This window comes from Aulostomus chinensis, chromosome 14, assembly GCF_037954235.1.
Source record: "Aulostomus chinensis isolate RoL2024-O1b breed Wild chromosome 14, RoL_Achi_v1.0, whole genome shotgun sequence".
NCBI classification, from domain to species: domain Eukaryota; kingdom Metazoa; phylum Chordata; class Actinopteri; order Syngnathiformes; family Aulostomidae; genus Aulostomus; species Aulostomus chinensis.
Window position 1 is genome coordinate 18310592 of NC_141333.1, and position 23068 is coordinate 18333659.

Consider the following 23068-nt stretch of genomic DNA (forward strand, 5'->3'; position numbering starts at 1 on the left):
AAAGGGCCTATGTGGCGTAGGAGCACCAGGACTCATTAGGATCCACTTCCTCTTTTATTTGCTACATTTTTATTGGTTTTATTCAGTCGGAATTCTTTTACCGACACAATTGTTTAGACTTTCTCTGAGTGAGTGTAAAATTTCTTGAAAAAAGTTCCCTTCTCTCTTAAGTATGAGCCGATCCCAGGAGCAGAAATACCGCTAACATGCTGCGCAATCACTGGAGTATTGAAAAAAAAAGAAAAAGTGTATCATTATAATTTGTATGATCCCGTGGTGGCAAAAGACGGAAATTACTTCGAAGTAATTAATCATTAATCAATTCCATTCCAGTATGTGCGTAAATCTGCTTCAGGTTTTGGTTCTAACAGGCTTCAGGAGTCTTGTGGATGACAGCAGGGAGCGTTGCTGGAGATGCTGTAGCTCACACTACCGCTACTCCAGTCCTCCCGCCTTCCAGAGCTTCTGGGTGCAGCACAAGAAACGAAACTATTGGTGATAAACCGTTGAATGGAACCTGATGCTGGCGCTCTGTGGAAAGAGGGGCACAGCATACCTATTCAGAGACCTACGGAGGTAAATCCGCAGCAATGACAGAGAACCAGAGGCAGCAGTCGCGGCGGCAGCAGCAGCAGCTAAATAGACCAACTATTGTGGGGACGGAAGATTGATAACACAAGTGGGCGAGCGGCAGATGTAATTTCCAGCTGGTTCGGTGCCAGTGGTATATGTGCTGGATGGGTTATCATCGTCTTGTCCTTTCCACCTTCCTCTGCTTCCAGCGCATTACTTGGGGACGGCTGTCTGCGAGGGGACATTGCTGCAGAGACTCACCAAAAATGCCATGTGTCGCTGCGTGACATAGGCGCTCTTTGTGGGTTGTTTTGCACCGGGGACAGGTGGTGCCGTATGTGTGTGTTTGGTGTGTGTGTGTGTGTGTGTGTGTTGAAACTAGCAGGGGGCATGGACACACTACCCCTGAGACAGTTGTCTTAGGGATGTCAGGCCGGCGCACGGGATCAGTCTTTGCCAGAGACAGGTGCGACTGGGAGGAGTAGTTTACAAAGCGCTACAGGATCTGGTAACGAGCTTCTTCTCTCTGATCACTCGGATTTTTTGTGTGTAAAGCGGGACACAGAAGAAGTGACTCCCGCCGCCTTGGTCTCGGCGGCACCTTTCCCCCCAACGCACAGAGGTAAGTGACCCAAGCTGTCCGGCGTGGTGGGTGGGTGCTCGTAGTGGTGCGCTGTGGGGGCACAACCTAGTCGCGCCTTGATGCTTTGGACAAAACCAGCTTCTGCTCAGATAAAGTGATCTGTTCGTTAAAATTGTTTAAAACGAACTAAATCAACTCCGAGCGGGCTGCAGTGTTCATCAGTCGTTCTCATCTTGGCTTTACAACACGTTTCATTGTATAATTCTCAATTTCATGCTGCGTAGCTTGCAGCCACGCACTAAACAAGCCTGAAGAGACGTTCTACTATCTATTGATCGGAAATTGATACGATTCTGATTGCTCTTGTGATTGAAAACGGCTCAAGATTGCTGCATATATTTAACGAGATTATGCATTTCATTCTGAGTCATTAAAATACCTCAGCGTCAGCCACATTCTTCAAGCAGGTTGCATTGTGACATTGTCAAGTGTCATTTGCACATTTTTTCCCCCTCAAAGGAAACCTCATTTTCAGATCTGTTAGAACTGTCGAAGTGTGTTCTTGCACCATGTCAAAACGTTTCCCTCTCTGTCCTTCTCACTGTGTGTGTACTTGTTGTTTGTTTTAGTGTGTTGTGATTGCTGTCCGCCTGTGGTTGTGTGTGTTCTGCAGTCCTACCCGCTGGGCCCCTGGTGTCCACTACTTCTGCCTTCAGGCTCGGCCATCCCTCCCTCCCCTTTCCTTCTCTCTGCAGTGGCTGCTATCCTCCAGTATTCAGCTAGTGGGCTGGATCGTGTCAGAATCACATTTTTTTGCTCTCAATAGCTGGCACTGAGTCTCCTAAACTTTGCCTATTTGAGAGCTGTGTGTTTTTGTTGTGGCTCCTGTTTCAAATTCAAATTGCCTTTCAGCTGCCTTTTGTCCAGCACTGAGGTTTGTGGACTGGAAAGGGAGACAGAGGAGTAAGTGAAGTCCCCAAGGGTCAGAGCATTCCTATAATGAGCTTGAGTGTGTGTGTGTGTGTGTGTGTGTGTGTGAGAGGAGAGAAAAAGGAAAAGAAAGTGAGACAGTGCTTCTTGTCCAGCACAAGGGTAGGCAGAGCCACGGGAATACCACCAACCTTTCTCTGACTCTGTCAATCAGACTCGGAGGACAAGAGCCTCTTTAATTCATCCACTCGGACAGTCAGGGCTCCGAGGTGCTGCTGCAGGTTACACATAAATCCTTCCTACCTGCTCACTCAGATGCTGCACCAGGGAGATGACACGCCAGCCTCTAGTAACAGCAGAGCTGAGACAGGAGGTAAGGTAGGAGGTGAAAAATGGAGAAAAGGGAAGAGATTCATATGAAACACGAGGCAGATGAAAGCAGATATGATCCTAATCGTCCGCGTGCCGCATCCTCACAAGAGGACTGGTGCACTTTTTCCCTCTCATGTGCTGACATCCTCTCAGGCATCTCACACCACCAGTAATTACAAGAGATGTGCTATCAGAGGGAATGAATTAATAGACAACAGAGGAAATACCTGTCTGATATGATCTTTGATCCGCTTTAATTTGTTGAACATCCGAGGAGAACAAAACACGGTGCAAGAGTTGAGAGTACAACTATTAGTGGCTTTTACTTCCTTTTGAAGGGAAATGTGCACAAATGTAGACGATGTAGATGGTATGGTACGTAAATTTGAGCCTGTGAAGCACAGGTTCAAGATATTAGGTAAGGATGAATGACTTGAAATGATCAAGATACAGATCTTATTAATATTTCTAATGGAATAATGGTTGCCCTTTACCTCAAGTAGTTCCATAAATGTTACTTTAGTTTCCAATGACATTAAAACATGGGTTCATAAAGTGGGAAAGTGGATTTCCTGAAATCACAAAATCACTAGATTTTAAAAAATCTTTAAAAAAGGCCTTAATTATTTCTAATGATGACAATGATACTATAAAAAGAGCAGTTGATTAAAAAAAATTACAACAAATTGCCTGTGTTTTGATGAGCCTGTTTGTGTGGGTGCAACGTTTGTACGCTTCAACCTCCTCCAGGGATTGTCACGACTCACTTGCTCTTTTATTTTGGGGTTCTGAGCTGAAAAGATTGGTAACCCTTGCATTAATGGAATTTAGATCACAAGCCATAAATTATCCCTTTTTTTACAGGAGTGGGAGGGTGGATGGATCTATTCAGACAGGATGTAAATAATCCTATAGGAAGCTGACTCAACTAGGGGGCAAGTCTTCTCTGAGACTTATGTAAAAGAACTTAAGAAGCAGTGTACCTGATATTTGCACTGATAATAAAAATCATTAGTATAGCAACCCCAGCAGAACAAAGAACTCCTACCAAAACAAAACAAAACAAAATAGAGAACCAGGGTGTTCTGTCAATGAAGAACACAGATAACAAGGTTAAATGTGTGTCTAGGAACCCAGGCGGTGTTTCTCTTTCCCCAGTGCTTCCCCCTGCAGCTTAACAAACTGCTCGCTGGAGCTCAGCTAATCCTTGGCTAGCAGTGGCCAGTGATTTATTATAAAAGTTAGTTAATTTGGGGAGATCTGCAACTTACATGCCCTTGACAGATCCCTGCTGTCTTTACTGTGAGGTCTGCATGGCTAATTAGTTTGTTTGTGTGTGTAGGTCAAAGAAAAAAAAGTTTGTCTACAGAGAGAAGAGGACAGTGTATTGTGTCTGTTTGCCTTCCTGTCTTGCACAGACTGTGTGTGTGTGTGTGTGTGTGTGTGTGTGTGTGAGGCAGTACGTCAATGCCCTATACAAGTGTGATTCAGCACTGTCCAGCCATGGTTGAATGGGCACTCTGTGTTTGCCTCGTTTGTGACGCCAACAGCCGCTCTGCACTCTTTGCCACTGAGCAAGTGTTGCAACTTATGTGGGAAAATGACAGGTGCTTTTACACAAGGACTTAATCCCTCTTCACCAGCCGTCCACTGCACCCCTGTTAGAGGTCAGTCACCTGTAAGCCTGGGGCTGTGCCAATGAAATTGACAGATCTTGGGCGGCATGGCTCAGGGGTAGAGTGGCCGTCTAGCAACTGAAGGGTTGCTGGTTCGATCCTCACCTCCCCTGGTGACCATGTTGAAGTGTCCTTGAGCAAGATACCGAACCCATAAATGCTCCTGATGAGTAGGTTGGCGCCTTGCATGGCAGCCTCCACCATCAGTGTGTGAGTGTGTGTGTGTGAATGGGTGAATGAGATGACACTGTAAAGCGCTTTGAGTGCCGCTAAGGTAGAAAAGCGCTATATAAAATTGAGTCCATTTCCATCTTACAGACACTGGTGGTGGTTGTGTGTGGTGGGGGCTAAATATACCAAATCATGGAAATCTTGATGCTTAGTGTCTGTTTGGACTGGAGTCATGCTGCTTGCACTATTGTTTGACTGATGTTCTTTGGTATAGCATCAAGCTTGTCTCTGTGATTTATGGCTCATTAAAAGACGTCTGTACAAAAATAGTATCAGTGTTATTGTGGTTAATCCACAGGCCCTGCCGTCAACACGTTACCGACTCTTTTGTTGATATAAAGTGAAATGATTGGATATACCACCAGAGGTACGTGTGTGTTGGACCAGCTCTCCTTCTCAGCAAAAATGAGTCATAAGTGGAGGAAATGTATTTTAATTACATTTGCACAAAGTGTGTGCTGACCTTAACTTTCTGGAGCCTGTCCAGTCTGCCTTTGGTTTCTCAGGGTTTGAATTGGATATATTAGTGGTGGGGGTGTCCTCTGGGGGAGCAGAGCTGTCGGCATCCGCATCAGTCTGAGATTGACATATTGGCTGAGTCTGGGGGCTCGTGTTATACCTGGCACCTCAACATCTCCCCTCTCCCCTCATTACCTTTCTTCTCCTTTCCCCCTTTGCTGTCTTTCACCTTCCCCCCCTGCTGCCCCCCCCCAGTAGACCTTGATGTCAAGGCCTCTCAGGCGGGGTGGTCTCTGTCTGCAGGCAGGGACACTGCCCAGTGGGACTCTGAATAGGACAAATTGACCGTAACAATGTTCCCACTTAGCATGTGGAGCTGGGAGAAAGAGAAGGTGAAGAAGGGGGCCTGATGATTGAGGGGCAGGCCAGCCCCTGTGTGTGTGTGTGTGTGTGTGTGTGTGTGTGTGTGTGTGTAACTTGAACACAGATGTGTGGACTGTAGATATATATTAAATTCTAATGTCCTTGTGAATCCAGTTTCTGCACATTTTTTTTCTTTCTCACACACACACACACGCACATACATCTTTGCTTGTTGTTATTTGCCCAAGGCTACTGCTGGAGTTGCCATGGCAGCAGGATAAACACTTTTTTTGCTTGTGATCCTGCAAGTCCTCACTCACACATGTACTCGTGCACACGCACACACCCCTACACCCCCACACCAACTCACCCTCTCTCACACACACACACACACACACCCACACACGTTCTCTCTCTCTCAAGGCCAGATGCCTTCCAGGGGTCTCTGTCAAGCTTCACAGTTTGATCTGCACTAAGGTGCTACTGCTGCCTCACAAAAGGGTCAAAGATCATCCAGCCCCCCATTAAAATGCAATAAGGGCTATAACCCTATGGGACCACCTCCGCCATTTAATCACACACCGCTGCTCCCTCATCATCTGCTCTCTCCCTTTTATCTTTTAATCACTTGTTTTTCAGTCCTTTCACTCTCATCTCTCTTGTCTGCTTCACGGCTTCTCTCCAGTCCGATGTTAAGGCAGCCAGAATAGATGAGGGAGTTCAAAGAAGGAAGCCTGATATAGGCAATAATAAGTACTCTTTCATTTTTCTTTGAAAAGACTTGCATGGCTGCTCTGGTTGCTAGCCACAGGCTAGTCTCTACTCAGAGTTTGTGATTTCAGTATTTTCTGTCTATACCCTTTAACTGTGACAGCAGAATGTCTTGGAGAAGTTGGAGCAGGATCATGTAAGCCTGAGGTAGCGCAGTATGACAGAAACGCACAAGGCAGCTTCGAGCACCAAAGGCAAAGCATCTGTTGAAAAAAGATGCATCCCGTTAGTAAAACTGGCATTGTAGGCCTATTGTACCTCCACAGGGGGAGTATACTAGTGTGCCCCTTCCCCGTATCTGAACAAAGACGGCACAGGGGAGTCTTCAAGTCTGTGCCGCAGTGAGACAGAGACCAGAGGACGGATGCCATGCTGCTGGCAGCAGACAATGAGCGATTGAAACAAGCAGGCAAATATGGACACAAATGTTTACCTCCTGGATCTGAATGAACAATTAGTAAATGTTGTGAGGTGAATGTTTTTCACAGCCTGTTTGCTTGTCATTAAGCCACATATCTCTCTCTCTCCCCCCTCTCTCTCTCTCTCTCTCTCTCTCTCTCTCTCACTCTCTCACTCTCATACACACAGACACACTTTCTGTCTCTCACACTAGTATGAAGCCTCTGCGTCGGTTGTTTGTAAACAAGACAGGAGACTAATGAGGGGTCACAGTCAGGAAAAGAGAAGACAGGCTGGTCCCTTTTACCACCTGGAATATTCACCGAGACGTGCACTTGCATATTCACTGACACGAGTGCAGCAGTAACACACCCAATGTCTGGAACAGGATCAGCAGCTCCTGCAATTACATTATATTTTCTCTGACATGATATAAATAGCAACACTTATTTCTATTACAGCCCTCACAGACGCACCTCGGCTGTTTTATTTCCCATGCTGGATTGCTGTGATCACTAAAATGATAACTAGTTGGGCTCAGCTTAACTGGGGAGGGAGACATTGCAGTGATGCTACTCACACACACATTGCGAATCAGTTCCCGCATCAGCACAGCATGAATCTGAAGAAACCATGCCCTGTGGGCCAGACTGGTGTTATTCTGCTGCTGCTGTGTTAGAGCTGATTCATTTCTTAGGGGAACTTACAGCCCAAATGGCTCCTTCTTGGAGTTTTATGGTCACAGAGAAGCTGCAAAAATAAAATGAGAATGTTGCCATTGACAGAATTGTTTACTAGTCTAGCTGCTGCTTCAGCGTTCACCGTTCTTCTCGTGGTCTCATCGGTGCTCTGGCTTTTAAGTTTGCCACTGTACTCTTTAATATAATGGAAATGTCAGCTGCCAAGCTACCACTCTTTTTGTGCTTTGAGGTAATTAACATCTTAATGTGTTCAGTGACCTGGGGGAGGCAGTCATGCTGAAAAAACAAAAAGAAAACTCTGGCTTGCTGGCACAGAATGCGGAGACTTGGTGAAGTGTTAGGATGTAGCCGAGACTTTGACCCGCTGTCTTCCCTCGCTGATTGTGTGGTGAAGAAAAGTGGGCAAGGTTAGGGGAGGAAGTGACATGTTGATGGTTTGTGGATGAAGCTAAACTGTAAAGTAATTGGTGAAAGTAGAGAGGCATTGAGCGGTAAGAAGGCCATGAGCAGAGAGAGGTGGAATATAGTGGAAGAGTCTTGAGAGGATGCTCGTTCAACTTCTGTTGCTGTTGGGAAGTGGGTCCTTGAACGTACTCGCCTAAATGAATGGCTCAGAAGCACCAATTAATGTACAGCCTCACTATGGGTCTCTGCTGCGCCGAATCAAAGAGGTCGTGCTGTGTTGAGCGTCTGCTTATCTCCCAAGCATGTGTGTGTGCACATGCACTCCCCTCACACGTACACACACACAAGGGAAAATTTTAGCCATGAAACTGGAGCCAATCAGCATGAGGTGAGATGAAAGCTTACACAGAGCTAAAAGTTGAACGTCAAGGCGAAAGAACAAAAGAAGGGTGATTTGGGGTTTGGTAATAAGGGGTGAAGAGGAGAAAGTCAACTTTGATGTACTTATGATAGGATGAGAGGAGATGAAATTAGGAGTGGAAGACAGGGAAAAGAAGTGAGTGTGTTCTCGGAGGGTGATAATCACTGAATCTGACCCATCTGGAGGCAACAGGTCTGGTGACAGCAGGCGGGTTTCCAGTCCAAGTGTCCCTACCGTGGGTGAGAGTCAGGAAGAGAGCCAGGGCCTCCCCTTGTCCAAGACCCCTGGAGACTCAGCTGGTCCACCAGCAATCTGTCCCCTGATACTAACCACCTCAGGATGTCAGAGAGGCTTGTTGCGTATTGTGGGATGTGTTTCTGCAGACTGGAAGTTGATTACATGTTATTAGCAGAATGGATTCTTTGAGGATGTGAGGAGGAGTTATGTAAAAATGATAGAAAGGAGTTAAGCTGCTTCACAGCAAATCTGTTAATGCAGTACATTATGTCCCAGTCTGAATTCATTAACATTAATCTAATTGGATATGAGCAGTTACAGTAGCAGCCACAAACCAATAAACCACAAAAGCAAACATAATTGATATCCAGCACACATAACAGCTCCTTCTAAGGCTTGTGTGCTGTCACAATAGAGCTGCTGATTGACATGTCCTCTGTGCTGGGTTTTCTGTGGCTCTGGTGCATTCAGAATAGCATCGCTAGCATACTCACAGTAGCTAGTGGGTCATTCGTATTTGCATGTAAATGTTTTTCACCTCTTGGCTTGACTGGTGGGGCAATCAGAAAGGCTCTCTGTCTGCATCAGTTAGAGGGAGGCTGCATTGACTGACTGTGACATTCAGGGCTAAGGCCGTGCCTTCAGCATTTGCTGGTCGCTTCTGTGGGAAGGAGAAGGCAAGTACAGGAAGTAGCTTTTGTGTTGATGTGATATCTAGTCAGTACACTCTTCGATGTGTATTCAGTCCCATTCTTGATGTCAGGAATTAGGACGCGTTTTCCCACATCCTCCTACCTCATCCTCCCTGGTGTCTTGAGTTTGGCCACCTCCATCTTGCCGGTGGCGCCACTGAAATGGACATTTGCAAAGCTTGCCTTGTTCAGAGCAGCATGACACACACAAACACACACACACACACACAAACACACTCACATACACCTCCCACATGGTGATGATGAATACATGTACATATTTCTAAGACGGAGGAGTGTTTGTGCTTGACTCATGTAGCACATCGCAGGGTTTAGCAGTCTGTCAGGCATCTATCAGCCGCTGTCATCAAGTGATACATGGTTCTTTATGTCTCCGAGATTGACTCGCTTACCCCCTTTGGCTGAATGAGGTGAGAAAGTGGAACGTTAGGGGACAAGGAAACTCGGGAGGGAATTAAATGTCATGACCACATCTATTAATCAATTTAAGGCTGATGCAACATATGGGCTGTTCCTCCTCTTACACCTCAGGGAAAATGTGCATGCTTCTCTCTTTAAGACTAAGTGACATCCAAATCTTTTGAGGGTTGTGTATTGATATTTTGAAAATCACTTAAATGAACAGTAGGAAAAATGCCAGTCATTTTAAACAAAAGCAATCAAGACTACTTGGTCTTTATGTCATGTTCCTATTTGCTTAAGACTGTTAAATGTAAATTATTTGTTCCAGCTTTTATTGTTACTCACACAAGTCAAAGTGCATCTTTGTCGGATTATGTCTCTGCCAAGGGGGGAAATTATCTGTGTGTGCACTTTAAATAAACACCAAAAGTATTTTCAAAGCTTCTCTTTTCCAGTTTATACCATTTGAGCTGACCTCAATTCAAGCACTTTTTTCTTGACATTTGTGTACTCAATTGTTTCAGCACAATTGTGACCACCGTATGGTTTGCCTGGTGCGTGGCAAATAGAAACACTGGTATATTATGTGTTTATCCTTGTGGATTATATGATAGATGTGGCTGCTTGTGGAATTGCCAACATGTTTTTGCCGGCTTCAGGCTTCCAGTCTGTTTTATTTGTTGCCCTCTTTTACACAATGTCAGTCCAGCAGTAACTGCTCTTTTTGACCCCGTTCTTACCCGGCAACTACATCACCACTACTGCGCTGTGTCGACATCCTGTTGGGTGCATCAACACATAGCTCACTTACCTGCTGTGGCTGCTATAACCTTTTCAACAATTACCTGCTCGCTTCTTATAAATAGCCTTGCTTGTTCTGTCTGTTTCATTTCAAAACCAGCCATCCTTTCCCTGGCTTTCTGCAACAACACTGGGAAACTCAATCCCTGAGTCTAAACTGAAGTAATGAAAAACACAAAAAATGCCTTGAGAGCCAACACAGCATAAGACTTGTCACGTAGCATGACACATTAACACAGGAAAGGCACTGACTAAGTTTTTCCTGTTGCATGCATTTTGCTGAAGACTCTCAATAAAATTCATGTTGTTGCTGTGAAAGCAAGTAAACAAAGGCCCTCACCAAAATAACTCAAATCATCACAGAAGCATGCAGCCAATGAGTAAGCACGGAGAGCTGCCTTTGGGCTTCTCAGCAGGATCCCAACTTGTGATGGAGCCATTTTTCTTCTCCTCAGTTTCGATGTTATTGATGACTGTGAGTGAGTGTTGCTTTAATTGTGCTACCCGGAGGAGGCGAGCCGAGTGCTTACTTACAGAAACACTGGCGAGTCGAGAGCTGTTCCTGCCAAATGTTAAAGATGGCAGTTATTCTTGAGTGAGCTTTTTACTCTTTATCGCTTGCCTGCCGGACAGCACTGCTCATCTCTGGCGAGCAGGCTTCGTATATAATTTTTTTGGTGCTTTTTTTCCCTTAGTTTTCTGGCTTGGCTGCATCACCTGGCATAGAGATCCCCTTTGCTGTCATCAGCACCATTAACGGCCACAACAAAGTGGCTTTGAAGTCTTGCAGGGCTTTGGCTGTTACAGTACAGCTCCAGGCTCACATTATAATGGACAAAAAGTTTAGGGAGCTCCAGCGTTTGCTCTTGAGGTCAGATAAAAGCAGTCTGGACCACTCTGGTCAAATCCAGCAATATTGGGTACTGGGGTGAGACATGTGGTGACAATGAAATCACAGCTCCCTGGAGGTAACACCTCTTGGAAGTTGAGTATTTATTGCTGTGTTTTTTTTTCTTAATTGGATGCATTAACTTAATTGCAGTTTACCAAACTGCAATCACATGGCAAATATATTAACTTACAGGATTTAATCAGCTGCCTCTTTCACTCTTTTCCTCTTCAGTCCCTCCATTTACACAATGTTAGACAAGCTGAAGCATTGTTTGTCTGAATAATTAAAATTTAAACTAAATTAGATTTAAAAAAATGTAATAAAAAAAAACATTTAAACACATTAACTTACGAAAACTGTTCTTTTTAAAGTAATAATTATTTGGTTGGGAATCAAATTACTCCTAATGTATACCCTTCAATCAGCTCCTAATTGGCCTGGTGTCGTGTGTGTGTTCAGCATGATCCACTGTGGTCAAACCAGTTTCAGAGGTGAAACAGTGAAGACCAAAGAGTGCATCATCACAGTGGCTGAAAACAACCCAGTTCTGGACAAAGAGAGAAATGTCTCGCCTTCTCAGGTTTGTGAATTTTCTGTAAGTCTAAAATTAAGTCCACTGTTGACAACAAAAGTGAACCGGAATAAAGTCTGACTGTCACTAGCTGAAACAGGGCATACTGTCACTGTTGTGGAGGTGGACATACTTATGTGGATAAATGGATTCTTCCTGTTCATGTGTACTTGGACAATTGATGACCTAAAACTGTGCATATAAACTCTGTGTGTGTGTGTGTGTGTGTGTGTGTGTGTGTGTTCTTGTACTTGCTACATATTGAGGACTAGAATACGTATTTAACTGACAGAGTGAGGACATTTTGGGAAAGTGAGGACATTTTAGCCGGTCCTCAAATCTTCGAAGGGCCGTTTGAAGGTCAAGACTTGGTTTTAGGGTCGAGGTTAGAATGAGGTTCTGGTTAGGTTTAGGGTCAAGGTTAGGGTCAGGCAGTCAGTTGAGATGGTTAGGTTTAGGGTGAGGGGCAAGGGAATGTATTACGTCAGTGAAAGTCCTCACAAAGATATTAGTACAAGGATGTGTGTGTGAATGTGTGTGTGTGTGTGTGTGTGTGTGTGTGTGTGTGTGTGTGTGTGTTGAGTGCATCCAAAGTTTCCTTGATATGTTTTCTAGTCAAGCAGGCGGGGCTTACTGTGTCAAACAGTGTGTGTGACTGTAGGTGGGTTGGTTTAATTGACAGTGTCCCTGCCTGGTTTGGCATTAAATCAATTAGGACAGTGAAAATGTGATGCGGACTGTTTGTCTGACACGTCTTAGTCAGTCCGAGCACATCCGTTCTGCTGGGGGAATCTTCATTAATGTAATAACACTTCTGGTTAGAACAGCCAGCATGCGTCACTCTCCTTGTGCACAAACACGTACACATTTGCTAACTGACTTCCTATGAAAAAAAAAAACCTCACAGAAAGGCAAAGCTGATTATGTCACTTCTGCTTGTGTTTTATGAACCATCAGCTCAGCATTTCCTATTGTCAAGTTCATTCCGCACTGCTGATAAGAAATAATTGCCAGCATGGCAGTTGACTTGCTTCTTCCTTGAGAGTTGCCGTTCAGGCTGAAACATGCTTTGAGAGACTTTTGTCTCCATGAAAAGTCTACATCGGTATCTTTGTCTGGAGCTGGGCAGATTTCGTTTGCATCTGATAAATCCTTTTCACTCCTGAAATTAGTTTCTTTCTCTTGAGGCTAACACGCAGAAGCAAAATTACAAATGAGCCAGGATTACAAATGTAAAAGTGTGAAACTGAGCAGATAGGGAAGTATGTGCATGTGTACATGTGCTACATCTGAGTGTGTGTGTGTGTGTGTAGGAGTTCTCTGTGCCAGCAATCAAGGACAATTGCTGGGATACTCACCCAACTGAAATGACTGGATTCCTGGACAGTGGACACAGGAGGAGGGGAGTGGGGGAGTAGAGTGGCAGTTTGAGGACTTGTCAGTCATCATATACATACACAAAACACACAAATGCAAACCACACATAGAACAATCTGTCAAAAGGTCTAGCTCAGTGGCTCATTAATGCATTTTAGCACCAGCAGCTTCAGCAGCCAGCAACTCAAAAACAGTCAGCCTTAAAAACAGCTCAGCTAACAATAATTATGTTTTCTCCGAGGAGTTGATATTAATTTAGATTTAAGGCTTAGGAGCGCCTGTGCAAGCGGGTGTAGTGCTGCATCTTAAAGCAGAATTCCCCAAGTATTTTGGTGAACTAGTTCTCCTTCATCTAACTGCCAGGGGACACAGACTCACAGGGGAGACTAGTCATAGAAATAGCCCGGCGTTTTATTCATAAACACAACTCCTGCTTCATGGAAACGTGTCTTTTGTAGGTGCAGCACTGTTTTTCCTCCCCCCCCAAGGAAGCTTGCATCATAACCATGATTATCGGGAGAGTAGAATTGATTCTGTCAAAGCAGAGGCAAAATATTGTTGTTTCGTCTATATATGACCGGACATTTTGTTATTGCCATCGGGCGTCTCAGCAGCTTTGCTCCGAGTTCGCTCGCTTTTCTTAAGGCTCAGCGGGGTTTAAAGCCATGGCAGCTAGTTTCTCTTCCAAAGCCTCTTGAGACTCAACCCTGAGGACCTGGACTAATTCTTCTGCATCACATTACCATTCTCATTAATGTGACTGATTCTACACTTGGCAACTTTGGGCCACAGTCAAGAACCAAGCGGCCAAAGTGTTTACTGGCACAGCCGAGTGAAATATCAGAATGCCTGCTTGTGTTGAGTCATTCGTGTCTTAGATCATTCTGACTGCTGCGTTCAGACCTTTGACATCTCATTTAGTCTGTCCTTGCACTTGCTGGTGGCTTCTGGCAGTGTGTTTCCGCACTTTGCAGAATTGTCTCAAGAGGGAGAAAGATGACTCTTCTGCAAGTTATGGCTGGTTTTATGTTGCAGATGATTTTGATATGTCATGTACTGATCTACCACAAAAGGAAATATTAAAAAAAACCCAAAACACGGAGTAAGTCTTATATGAAGACATCACGGTGTTATTAACAGTGTCTGCTCTTTATTCAGTCTCATAAGCCATCTCATATTCCACCAAAAAACAACAACCACGATCCTGTGGGACCCAGCTGATCTTTCGCAACAGTTTCTGCTGCTCCCATGGGTGGGGATGAGACTTTTTCCACCATTTATTCACAATTGAGCAACATATTGGGCGCTAAAAGGCCTCGTCTCTAACCCAGGAGGAACTGGACGTACTGGATGTACAGATGCCGAGAGCCCTACTCTGCCTCTGATTGATTATTTGCTGTCTAGTTTAGTTGTGTGCTGTGAGATCCAATCAGAGGGAAGAGTAAGAGTGGGATGAAAGATTTGAAGAGGATATGGCAGATTATTTTTAGAATACACCCTGACATAACTGTGCATACCCCTCAGGGTTCAAGTACCCCAGTTTGGTAATCATGGCTTTAGTGTACAATATTTCTTTATGTATTATTTGTTTGTGGGGGCTTTAAGCTGCACAAAGTGCTTTACAGGACTAGAAATAAAACTAGAAAATGACCGGTTTTGTCTTTTCAAAGTGCTAAGTGCAGGTTCAGAATGGGTGAAACAAGCAACATGAATGTATAAATCATTTTTTGATAATTGGATGCTGTGCTGAGACTGTTTTAAAATGCAGACAGACTTCAGATGAAGAGACAACACAAACCTCCAGAGCTGTCACACTGTCCAGACTCTAGCCTTTATGCGTTTCATTACAACCAGAACTCAACGTGAAAAATTTGTCCTTTTCGACAAGTGTGCTCTCGCCTGTAGAGTAGCAGCTACATAATGTCATTAGCCAGATTTAATGCTTGTTTAGGTCTGTTATTCATATCTGTGTTTTTTAACATAGACCACCACATCCTCCTACCACTGGATATGAATGTTTGCTGAATATAGCATAGAGATCCCATATTCTTAATGCAGTTCAAGTCAAGTCTTTATTTACACTTGGAAGGACACATTTAGGAGTGAGATATCGGTTTAAGATTTACCACCCACTCTAACCCATGCAAAAAAAGATGCCACAGTTATAGAAAGTCATTGAAAGTGTGTTATTTCAGGATAGGAGATCAGATGGCTCAGGATTGTCTCTGGGTAGTAGTGTGTGTCTATGGGAAACTTTGGTAGTTAATTGGGCAATAGTAGATTGACTGCTCTAGATGGCAAATGCCTGGGAGGGACAGACGGCCATTAGCCTCCAAACCTGTATATCAAAAGCATCAATCCACCAATCATCTATACTGCTTTTGAGGGCAGCCTATCCAAGCTATCACTGAGCTAGAGGCAGGGTACATCCTGGACACGTCCCCAGGGCCAACTTATAGGGACTCACTCACAATCACAGCTACAGGGAATTAAGGGTCTCCTATTAACCTTTCTTTTGAAACTGTTTTTCATATGTGGCTGGAAGCTGGAGCACCAGGAGAGAACCCACACAGGAATGGGGAGAGCCTGCAAACTCTACAGATTCAAACACAGAATGTTGTTGCTGTGAACCATTGTGTTGAAAAACTAATTGTTGGGTTTTTGGAAATGGAGTATTGAGTGTCTTTAGAGATTGACTAACATCACCGCACGGATATGTGCATGCTGCACATTTCCTCCTACGTATTTCCACTTCATGTCCACCACTGTTTTGTTGTTGTTGTTTTTTGGGGCATTTCGGTTATTTCAGTTAATGTATCTGTCGGTCAACATTTATTAGCTTCAACTCAGCAGCTCCTTTTCTACCTCCATTTTTTAAAGTACATGAAAAATTCAATACAGTGGCATAGACGCAGGGGTGTAATTGCAATGCAGCCCACACTAGAACAGACATATAAATGTTAAGCCATATTGTTTCGGCTCCATGTACTGTAGACCTGACACACCAGCAGCAGTCAGTTCAAAATCATGTAGCTTCTATGATGTTGATTCTGACAATTTCTTAGTAACTACCATGGATTGAAGGTTCTACTTGTCTAATATGTGACTGGAAATGAAAACTACGTGCCAAATTGTCTTCCGGCTCAAGTGTAAATATCCCACTTTGTTTGGTGATGTTTGGTGTTTTGTAAGACATTATATGACTGCACACTGTCTTCCCGCCACTGACCTGAACAGAAACCACTGGCTATCATAATCTATTACCAAGATTTTGTCAATGGAGTCTGAAGTCTGGAGTCCGCTTGAAGGCCTCAGTCTCCCTCCTTAAGTGTCAGGTCAGTGGCATTGAATGAGTGGTAATGGCTTTCTCTTAATACAGGGAGTGAGTTCAACTGGAAGAAGATCAGCTCAGCCAGAAAAGCTATGTGTCTCTCCGCAGGGACATTTGCACCAAGCTGCTGGTGTGTGGCACGAAGAAACACAGCTCTGAGTGTGTGTGTATGTGTGTATGTATGTGTATATATGTGTGTGTGTGTATTTATATGTATGTATATATATATGAGAAGGTATATTTTATATTCTCCTCTCCTCTCTCCTCCTCTCTCCTATCTCATCCACTATTTTCTCTCTGCTGGCGTCAGCTGGGGCACAAAAGGAGAAGAACTTGGGTCACTTCCAAAACTATTTCCATTGCCACATAAGTGCCTTTGGAAGAATGCAACTCGGTACATGCCAGGAAATAAAAGAAATAAATGACCCTGGAGTGAGAACTTGAAGTGGGCCAATCGAAGTTTGGTTGGAGGAAGACTAAGATTGCCTCTTACTGAGTTCCAGTAGGGCACACTGAAGAAACTGAAGCAATGGAGAGAACATGTCAGAGGATAATCTTGTATAAAAGCCTGCTAAAGCTTAGACGAAGGTTGTTGCTGCTTTCCATGAACACACTGTGTTTATCGAGGCCACAAGAAGAATGAAGATAAGGGCTGACAAGGAGAATGGGTCAAAGTGTCTGGAAAAGTTGGCTAGAAAACCTCCATGAAATTAGAATCTACTGCTGAGGAATTGAGGTGGGCGTAAGGATAGAGAACAAGAGCTGTGGGGAAAGAAATGTTCCCTCTTTGCATGTTTTAATTGTTTCGATGTGTGTGAGTTCTCTCCCCCCTGTTGCTATTGCAATTATCGTCCTGAGACCAGAGGTGCACTCCCTGAGGTTAGAGACACTGCTTGAGACACTTGGGTGGTTTGATCGACTTTGGCACCAAGCAGTGCACAGACAGGACCTTATTAGTTGTTTAACCAAAGAGACTGAAACTGATTCTCTGGGCTGATAATCAGGAATGAGGTGAAAATGCAGAAACTCTGGGGAGGAAACTTCAACCAGCTTCAGGCTGTTTGTTTTCCTCTCAGCAACAAAGCCTGGGATAGCAGCCACGTAGGACAGGGGGGAAGGCTGAATATCAGTATCACTTCTTGTTTTCCCTCAGGAAATAGGATTGTATTAAAAAGAACAGGCATATCTGATAGTTTTGAGTATATAACCAACATATAGGATGGTTTCATTTGCAGGTTTAATAGACGAGTGGACTCTTCCTTCAAGTTGTGCTAACGTGTGAGTCTGTTTTTGAGCAGCAGTAAGAGAATGTTGATGAGCATGTGTAAATAAACGCTACAGGAGGGACTGCAGATGAAGCCCGCTGTGCTCTTGTAAACCAGTGGTGGAAATGATTAACATCCCAAACGAACCCCGACCGCTACCCTACCACCTCATTTGTTCTCACCATCAGACTGAGGGTCTCATTTGCTCTTGGGGAGGAAGGAAGGAAGGTGGTGTATAATAATTTTAAAGGAAGCACTCTGTCTCAATCTTTTTAACATTTTTCTATCTTAATTACAATCTGTGTGTTTCATAGTCCTCTCTGCCTTCTTTCAGAGTGCAGGCAATTTAGGAGCATGATATGCCAAACATGTCTGCCTCCTCCTTCCGTTCCCGGCAGCACTGTGCTGAGCTTCGACTCAACAGTGTCCTGCGGTTTGATAATGATAGATAATGTCACAGCTGCTGTATGGGAAGTGGTTGCACTGTCGCTGCTGACTTTAGCACACAACCTGCAGACTGTGCAGACATCCCACGACCTCTCATTACACCATCCTGGCCCTGTATATCACCCGCACCCTGTGCCCTGACATTGTAGCTTCGCCCTCCTCTTTCCCCTGTCCCATCTCATTATGAAACAGCATCCATTACTGTCACAATGGCTCTTTCAGAAGGCCTAGCTTATGCCCTTAATGCTGCGCTCTGGCATCTCTCTGTGTGCTTTCTTCCCATTTTTAATCATTGCCCGCACACTTTAAATAGTTTTCACTTTTACTAAGCTTCACATTTGAGGAAAAATGTCCCCCCCCTGCTCCTTTTTCCTCCATGCTCATTGCATCACTGCTCTAAAACCCCCTCTTGCCACGCTGAGATGTTCAGCTCCTGCCTGCATGACTGTGGTCTGAGTCTGTCGATCTTAACATTTCCCTTCATTAAGCCGGGCCTTGTTGAGGCTGCTTGGCAAATTGGCCTCATAGAAAAGCAGGATGTGTTGTTCTATGAGCTGCTGTGTCAGTAATAGTTGCCTGGCACCCGCTTTTGTTCACTTTCGAGGTAATTGCAGCTGAGGGGATTAAGTAATGATATGACAAGAGTGAGGATATGGGCGTGCCATCCGTCATCCATCTCGGAGTATATCAATGCAGTAAAATGAAATCTCCTGTGAAGTTGTGTTCTCTTGAAATTTCTTTACTTAAGACTGCAGGGGCTGTAATGTCACTCAACTGCAGAGGAAGCCTGTGAATAGCAATTATACTCAAGTCAGGCCCTGCTGTAGTTTTAATTGTTTTGGCTGTCACAGGTGTGACTGTCACTCTTGAAGCCTTTTCCTTTCACTTGCATCTCCAGAACTCTATTTTTATTCCATCTTGCCACTCTGATCTTAAATGTCAGCGATGCAGTTGGCCACTGAAACTGTTAAATGTGAGCTTCAGCCACCTTCAAGGAAAATGATTATGATCTTGCTTTTACAGGGAAGGTGGCACTGAAAACGGAACTACACTGCCTGGATAACCACTTCTTTTCTGCCACTAATGTTTCTTCTGTGCCCTTGGCTTTTCTGCCTGTCACCTACTCGTCAGTGTAACATAAAGCAGAAGAAACTGGGTCCCTCTTGTCTCTTTCAGTTGCGAATGATCTGTAGTTATAATTGATTAGGCCATGTAATCTACATAAAATCCAGAGAAGAACAGTTTAATTGGGAGAAGTATATCCGCCTTCACAACAAAAGATGGTGGGAGACTCCCTACAGATAGTTGTACTCAAAATTTCTTCAGTTCTTGCATCACATGTCAAGTTAGCAAGTAGCATCCATGTCAAACTACACACTTAAATTCAAGGACTATCTTCCACATAATGTTGGACGTTGAGCTCTTTAAGATGAGACAATATAAAGTGTGTCTCCTGATTGATCCTCCCATCCACATTATGTAAGTTTTTTTAGTCCGCCTTAAAAAAATATGATTTCAGTCACACAAATGTATGCTCATGTAATGTATTTTAATACAAATAACAACAAATGTATCTATGTGTGTGTGTGTGTGTGTGTGTGTGTGTGTGTGTATATGTATGTGTATATATATATATGTGTATATATATATACATATATACATATATATACATAGATATGTGTATATATATACACATATATATGTATATATACATATATACATATATATGTGTATATATATGTATATATGTATATATACATATATATATACATATATATGTGTATATATATATATATACATATATATGTATGTGTGTGAAGTCCAGTTTTATTCAAATTAACACAATGAATCAACTCTTCTAATGTTCTTGTCATGTGATGAGTGGTAGTGTTTTCTGTAGACAGATCAATCACAGTTGAGCCTCTGTAAACAAATCTACTGTACACTGAGTTGACTGATAATGAGATCCACTTGGCATTAACAGTTCAGTCTTTTCTCTCCGTCTGTATGACCTGACTCGCTTCAGAGACTGCCTCTTAAAAACACATTTAAAAGGTGCCTCAGAAACGCACCAACACTCTCAGACACATCCAAAAAGACCAATATCTGTTTACCGCAGAGAGCCCTCTGTGAATTATCACTACACACTGAGGTGAAAACAGAAAGAGACACACACCGAAACACACAGCTTGACTCTATGACTCCTCGCTGATCTCATTTAACACCACATCCCCACACACATACACATCCCAGCATCTGCTGATGGCATCTTGCCTTCTCTCTGGGACGCAAGGGAGGCTGGTAAAGGGTGCTTCACCATGGGACTCCTTTCTGCTCACCAGGCACATATCACATGCACAAATCATGCCACTTCAGTCCCAATGCAATTTACAGAGGGAATGAAAACACTCAAACGATGGAGAGTTCGGCAGGTTGTGAGAGTTTTTAAATGCCTCTCTACTTTCTTTTTTTTATTAAACGCATCTCAGGTGAGACATAAATAACCTTTCGTAACTTAAAGACGACTTGCATGTTGTCCAAGTACTCTGCTGCTTGGTCCTGGCACATCACATTATCTTATATGTGTTTTGGCTTCGTAGACCATACTTTAAAAAAAAAAAAGAAGCAATTATCCCAAAAAAAATCTGCTAACAATGGATGACTTGTGGCCATGTGTGTTTTATAGTCTTACACAGAAGTGTAGCTGTTACAACATGTGGACTGATTGAGTTATAGTAATTAGATTGGCAAGGCATCAGGCATTTACACAGCACTTCTAACCATCCACTCTAAAACAGACTGACTCGAATGCAACAAGATTGATTCATGATGCCTTCAAATTAAAAGCTGCCCACTTCCTGATATGATGTTAAATGTAGCTTTTCTCTCATCGACCTACCTAACAGCACCTTTGGCTCAAATCTGCCCACTTCACTCCTGCACTGCATTTATCCTGCTCTTGATGTCAAACCACTTTTTTGCGGGCACATGAGCTGCAGGAAAGGGAGAGATTTGTAGCTACTGGCCACTCAAATGTTGCTCTCAATCTCAAAGTTGTATTGTGTGTAAATGCTATCATGCTTGTTGTAACACCACCAATATAATAAAGCAGGATTAGAGAATTCGAGTTGATCGGGTCACATTCTGCTTTGTGGGTTTTGGGACGGGGATTGTGTTGTTTGGCTATGGTACAAGGGGCAGAGACGTAGCGGCCGATGCCAAAGAAATAGCAGAGAAGAACAGCCAAAGGAGAGGGTCGGGTTGTTTACAAAGTTCCCCCAACACGTGTTTGGTTTGGCTACACAGCCCAACAAAACACATGATTCTTATTTGTTCCGTTAACTTAATATGCTTTCTTCAGATTCCCTTCACACACGCATTCTGTTTTAAAACCTGTACAATGATTGGAAGTATTGTGTTTTCATGTCCAGCTGTCTGACTCACCCTTTGAGGGAATTTCTTCAAATTTAGCCCGAATGTCTTCTGAGATTCAAGAATGAACGAGACAGATTTGGTCATCATAGGTCAAGGTCACTGTCACCTGATATGCATGTGATTGTCCCATTTTGTTCACACAATACTGCTGGAACACCTCAAATTTGACAAGAAAGGTTAACTGAGACTTTAAGTTTGATACGTGTTAAATGTATATTTGCATTTTGGATTTTTTATATAATTAAAAAAATACAGTTACTGGAATATGTTTCTGTTTATGGACCACAGGGTATTCAGCTGACTGCCATGGCATCAGCTTTAAATGAACAAACAGGCAGATATACTGTAACACCGTTTTCTCCCTCTCCACACCTTTCTCTCCTTCTCTATGCCCCAAGTTAGCATCACACCCTCAGGGTAGAGTAGATTCTGATTCAGAAAAGTGAGTCTGCTACCGGGGTAGAGCCAGGAGCAGACGATATTACCCACAGCCACAGGATGTTCCAACTTCCTCTAGCTCCAGGTTAATGATCAACATTGTTACTGAAACTTTATGAGTAAGTCAAAGCTTTCCCACTCCTTGTCGGAACATTTACAGTAACTTGAGCATCCGGTCGTCTCCGAGCGGCTGGCCCTAGAGATGGCTCTGAGTCTCACAGCCATCAGGAGCATTTTATTTAGCAGTTTGTCACGCTGTAAGACATGGAAGACCTCAATCTCTCTTCTCCCCATCCACCGTGACCCACCAGGCTCCAGCCTGAGAGGGCTGAATGGAAACTCTCGTTAGTGGAGGAGGTTTGGGTGTGTGTGTGTGTGGGGGGGGGGGGGGGGGGGGGGGGGCTGCCAACTGTCATTCTGATGGAATATTGGAAAAACAGGGGTCAAAGGTCATGTTTACTCAGCAAATCCTCCCATTTCCTTCATGTCATGTCAAGTAGGAGATATGTGGCAGCCAGGGATAGAGACTTGACGTGGCGTCACATTCACTTTCACTCTTTCTGGCTGCTATCTGTCAGTACCACTCTCTGCATGTCACATCAAAAAAAAAAAAAAATCCTGGAGAAGCTAGTCAGGACATAGGCGCAATTTGTCACCTACTGAATTCCCACATTAACCCTAATATTAGCATTTAAATTGAGTAACCAATGGAGGAAGGGGAGAAATCACGTTTCCCACCAAAAACCATGTCATTTTGACATCTCATTGATTTCCTTTAGCTATTACAGGAATTCAATGACTTATAATGTCTGTCCTCTGATATGATAAAGAGCCGTCATGATTGATTTCCATGCTGCTATGACTCTGCACCCTGAATGAATTAGGCCCTCCCATCCTCCTCCTCTCTGTCACCCCATTCTTCCTCTTTCCCACTGTGCTCCCAGAGCTGGCTTCAGAAACCTTAACGCTGTTGGCCTTTGTCTGTGGTCTACTGCTGCTGTTTTGGTGGCAGCAGATGTTCAGATTCCTACAACCTTGGATGTGAATGCTAAGAATGTCCATGCAGTTTCAGGCAGTGGTTTTAAGGAGTCAAAGTCAAAACTTTTTCAACACTGAGTTCTCAACTCTGCTCTGCTCAGCTCTGAAGATTATAGAGAATATCTATGATTTTTTTTTTTACCCCCTTAATCCCCCTTTCAGGTTAAGAAGGCACAGAGTTTTATCTTTGCGTGTACATTCAAGTAAGTTTGAAAGGAAACGGAGATGATTGGCCAA

The 23068-nt window shown here is 43.7% G+C and overlaps 1 protein-coding gene across 1 annotated transcript in view; it reads left to right on the forward strand.

Moving 5' to 3' along the window:
* Positions 1-409: 409 nt before the first annotated feature.
* The window catches only part of sema6bb (sema domain, transmembrane domain (TM), and cytoplasmic domain, (semaphorin) 6Bb), a 125778-nt gene continuing 103119 nt past the window's right edge, over positions 410-23068 (forward strand). The window contains exon 1 of the mRNA XM_086223953.1: positions 410-1195. The gene's annotated coding sequence lies outside the window, so the exon portion shown is untranslated. The remainder of the gene's footprint in view (positions 1196-23068) is intronic.